Source organism: Octopus bimaculoides, chromosome 4, assembly GCF_001194135.2.
Source record: "Octopus bimaculoides isolate UCB-OBI-ISO-001 chromosome 4, ASM119413v2, whole genome shotgun sequence".
NCBI lineage: Eukaryota > Metazoa > Mollusca > Cephalopoda > Octopoda > Octopodidae > Octopus > Octopus bimaculoides.
Window position 1 is genome coordinate 109,334,944 of NC_068984.1, and position 5,623 is coordinate 109,340,566.

Consider the following 5,623-nt stretch of genomic DNA (forward strand, 5'->3'; position numbering starts at 1 on the left):
ATATATATATATATATATATATATATATATATATATATATATATATATATATATATATACATGTTCATACATACATGTACATATATATAAACATATACATGTACATATATATATATAAACATATATATGTAGATATATATACACATGTACATATATATGTGTGTGTATGTACACGACGGGCTCCTTTCGGTTTCCATCTACTAAATTCACTCAAAAGGGTTTGGTCTTCTTGTGTTTATAGTGTAAAAGCAACCGTTTTGTGTATTGGGACTGGATGCAAGAGCACAGATTTGACGCAAACTCATGACTAAACAGCCACACACGTACTAATGGAAGCAAGCACAATACACGCGCGCACGTACATTACACACACACACACACACACACACACACACACACACAACTTCTAAAGAAGAAGTTTGTTAGAACTAATTAAAAGCAAACATAAAATAATAATACAAACTATAATAAATCCACAGATAGGTTTCGTAGCTACTAAGTGACTAAAACAAACTGTTGGTATTACAACTGCAACAGCTTTCTGAAGGAAATGTGACATTAATCAAAAGATGAGCTGGCACGATGTCACACTACATCAGGCATGACCTCCAATTCCAAAATGCTTATTCATCCACCCACATAAATTTATTTTTATCTCTATGTTCATTGATAACTCTTAGGCAACCTTAATTGTTCGTTAAGGTGCAACACAGATTCTTAACAAAGATACGCTTTGCACTATACGAACAGACTACACAAAGACACATGAATTATGAAGTACACCATAGTACACTACAAAAAGCACAAAGGAGACAAACCCCATATTGTATCAAATTATAAGAACAGTTGATTAGTGCATTCCTTGAGCTTCATGCTTTTTCTAGCAAGAGGCAAGATATTTGGAAAAATTTCGGTTCCATTTTCCATATAACACTGAACTAATTTCATGATTTAATTAATATACAGTACGTATGGGTCACTTTATTGGAAACCTATTAAACGAAATACGTGGTGGTAAAGGAGACCGCACATTTTCGACCACAAATGATGTACCAGGCAGTTATATCCTTGTTTATCTACTTGAATTTATAATATTAATTCCATGTTATATTTACTCTAAAGTTATATCGCAACATGGGTTTGTCACGTGATCAACAACATTAATGAAAAAAAAATCAAAGCTCCAATCGGGTTTATCAATATTCATGGTATCGGTAGATAGTAATTCTGTGTCATCTGATGTAGTTTTCCAGTCCTTGCGCAAACACAATTTCTGTGTAATTCCTCTGCAATACCTGCCAGTAGCGGGTTATAATGCAAATCATTATGTAGAAAATGGTGATGATTATATTGATCTTTTTCTCATTAAAAGCTAAATGCTACGGTTTGCATCAATAAGAGATGCATTTTCCCCTTAAAATGATAGATTAAATCATCCAAGTCATCTGTCATCCATTTTAATTCTTTATTCCACAATTAAGTTTAGTACATCGTCAAATAAATCCAGTAGGTGGTACAGAATGTTATCCTAGTAAGGCCATCGTACTTCTGTATGGAGGAATATTTTGTCAATTGTTATACTATACAGTTTGTAAAGCGTTCTATCAAATTTTGTTAACTTTTGAGCTAATTGAAGATCTTTACTGCAGTTCAGTGGGTCTTATCTCAAATATTTCTGTTATAAATTACTATAGAATGAGTCTATAGTTTTTTTAGCCAGCACAATATGTCACAACGAATGTAAACATGTATTGAGTTTATATACACAAAAAATTCTCGGATAAGAAAAAAAGGAACAGATGCATGTTACATATTTCGACGCTACTTGGGCGTCTCTGCGATGCTATAACCAACAGTAGAGTCGTCCAGCTGTATGGAAAATTTATGTTTACGAAGCTTATCAATTTACTGATCTTTTAGTCATCTGCTATTCCATTGATCCAACTAACGAAGGCTCGTCACTTACATTGGGTCATCTCATAAACAATGCAGTTTTTTTTATACTTCTTTTATTTTTCAAAATTACGATAAAGTTTTTTTTAAATCTAAAATACATTCTCCTTCATTTTCTACAATGCTCTTTCATCAATCTGCTAGACTTGCAAGGCCCCGCTTTCAAAATTCACTTGTCCGTGACGAAAAATACTCCTCCAGTACTGTTCTGACCTCGTCTACAGAATTCATATTGTTTCCGTCCAAATGATTTTGAAAACTGCGGAATAAATGATAATCAGATGGGACAATATTCGGCGAATATAATGGGTGGGGCATCGTTTTCCATTCAAAGTACTCCAGCCTTTGGAATATCATCTTCGCTGTATGTGGCCGCGAATTATCCTGATGGAAGAACACCTTTCGTCTTGAAACCAATGATGGTCGTTTTTCTTCTAGCGCTGACTTAAGAGGCTCAAACTGCTCGCAGTAAATCTCCTTTGTTATCATTTGGTTTGGATTTAAAAGTTCAAAGTGGGCTAAACCTTTCATATCCCACCAAACAGATAACAACACCATACGTGGGTGAAGACCTTTAGCCTGGAGTGTCGGTGTTTCTCCTTTCCCTACCTCCTGTCTTCGGTACTAGACACTTTTATAGAAAACCCATTTCTCGTTACCACTCACTATTCGGTCCAAAAAAGGTTCATTGGTGAGACGTGATAGCAAAGAAGAGCACACATTCACTCCCTGCGTGCGAATAGACTCGGAAAGTTTGTGAGGAATCCATTGACCGAATTTGCTGACTTTTCCTAAGTCACGCAGACATCGATAAATCGTTGAATGACCAAATCTAAGCTTCTCTGCTAGTTCCTCAACACTTACGTTGGGATTTTGTGCCACCAGCTTTTGCAGGACATCGTCGTTGAGCTTTATAGAACTTTCAGGATGAGGCTTGTCTTCTAGTCTATAGTTTCCGGCTCGGAATTTCTGGAACCTCGTTGACACCGGCTTAAGCTTATTGTCCAATCCCCATATACTGCATTAATACTCTTCGCACTTTCTGTTGCGTTGTTGCTTTATTGAACTCAGAAAGCAAAATATGCCGAATATGCTCCTTTGTCACTTCTATTATAGCTTTGAAAAAATAATTGTTAAAATCGAACTGCCCTCCTCAAAACTTGCACTAAGAATAAGGATAAGATAAAATTACTACCTGCTTTTATAGCAAGTTCACGCAGATAGTTTAACCCGAACCCTCCAACTTTAAGTTCATGCAATTGAAGAAACCGCATTATTTATGGGATGGTCCAACATTTATGTTTCAGCACATCAGTCGCATTTTATATATTACAGATGGCAAAAACCTCACTCATCGCGAGTGTCACCAGCGTTTTGACCCCAGGATGAAATGTTTTGCATTTGTATTTGACAATTAATATTGATATAGATCGGACGTTCCTACCGCATCGTTAAAATCAAATTGGTTGTTATTGGCAAACATCATCATAATTGTGTTACTTTTAGTAAATTCCTTCTGCATCTCGAAATACTCATATTTTTGTTAGTGAAAATGTTGGTTAAATAGTCATTAGGTATTATTGATGGTAAATATCACCATAATTGTATTTCCATTTCCAAATTATTTCTTCAGGTTCTTGAAATATTTAAATGACTTCATTTTGCGTCAGTGAGCGTGTTTGGTAAATGGTCACGGTGTCTCGATGGCATCATATACTCATTTGAGAACGTCTGCTTACAAAAAAGACGCCTTGAGAGACAAATATCTGTCAATGAATAAATAAATCCCAGTGCTAAATAATCAAGAGGTCACTGCCTACAAATCGTTTTAGAAATTATATAATAATAGTCGATATAAATATTGATTGGCTGATTTTTCCCACACATTCTGTACATTATATACAAATGGAAGGAGATAATGAGTAAACAAAAGAAAACGAGTGCACATACTAGGCTTGGTGGCAGGTAAGGAATAAATTAGCGCAACAAATACACAGACACTGTGAGAGAAACTATCATAGAGACAGAAAGGGTGGCGACTGAGTGGGAAGTGAATGGCAAAGAAGTTATGGGAAGACAAACGAAAAATATTTTATTCCATTTTATTTTAAGGTAAAAAATATTTTCCTTTTCAAAATTATTATCCTTTTCATCCTCTCGTATGAAGACTTGAACATTTGATTAAAAGTTAAATTAGAATTATTGTATGTTTGCTATATTTTCTGATATTACCTATGGTGGCAAAAACATAATTATCCCTCATTCAACTGTTGAGATGCTAGTAAAGCACAAATGACTATTATCTGGGTTCTTGGCATGACAAAACAACGAAAAAGCCGATTTACATATATATACACTTATATATGCACACACACACACACACACACACACACACACACACACACACACACACACACACACACACACACACACACACACACACACACACACATACAAATGGTTGTATGAAAGTAATTGATAAAAATAATTCGCCATTAAACTGAGAATAGCGAATACTTTTTAGATGAGTACACATTTGGTTAAGGTTTACAGGTATGAGGTGGTCAGGAACTTCAGAATTTCGGCTTACCACCTTTGACAATCCGGTTCTATCTATCTATCTATCTATCTATCTATCTATCTATCTATCTATCTATCTATCTATAAATCGTTATAATTATCATCTCTCCATTCCTCTATCGATCTATGTATCCAACCATCTACCCTGCTACCTATCAACACACACACACACACACACACACACACACACACACACACCCACACCCACACAAACACCCCCCCACACACACACAGAGAAAGAGAAAACCATTCTCACACACATGCACACATAATCCTTAAGCATGCTGCCCTATATAGCCAAAAGCTACTGCGAACTTTGATCTTTCTAAATTTACTAATAAATTTCTTCATAATTCATTCGTTTTTCTTTCACTCATACCGCAGCCCTCTCTGTCCAGCTCAAACGAATATAGTTTACAATAGTTCTTCCTTTGCCTCCTCCATTTCTATCTTTACTTGCCATGCTGCTGCTGCAGCTTCTTCTTCTTCTTCTTCTTCTTCTTCTTCTTCTTCTTCTTCTTCTTCTTCTTCTTCTTCTTCTTCTTCTTCTTCTTCTTCTTCTTCTTCTTCTTCTTCTTCCAGTATCAGTTAACTTATGAAACCAAGTCAAATATTTTAAAAAACTTCTATTACTGCTATGTGGATCTTGCCCTGTTGAAAGATATATATATATATATATATATATATATATATATATATATATGTATGTATGTATGTGTGTGTGTATATATCTATATATGAAGAGAGATAGAGAGAGAGGAAGAGAGAGAAATTCATATGATGATAATGACGATGATGAAGAAGAAGAACATGGTGACGGTGATGATGATAAGGGGGAAGAATAAGAGGAGGAAGAAAAGGAAGAGAAAGAGAAGGAGGAAAAGGAAGAGAAAGAGGAGGAGGAAGAAGAGGAGAATGAGGAAGCGTAACAGAACAATAATTATTATAACACTGATAATAAAAATATTAATGAAGTAGAGTGCAGAAGAAAACAGGGAGAGAGAGAAAAAGAGAGAGGAAGAGAGCGAAGAGAGAGAGAGAGAGAGAGAGAGAGAGAGAGAGATTGATAGATAGTTAGAGAGAGAGAGAG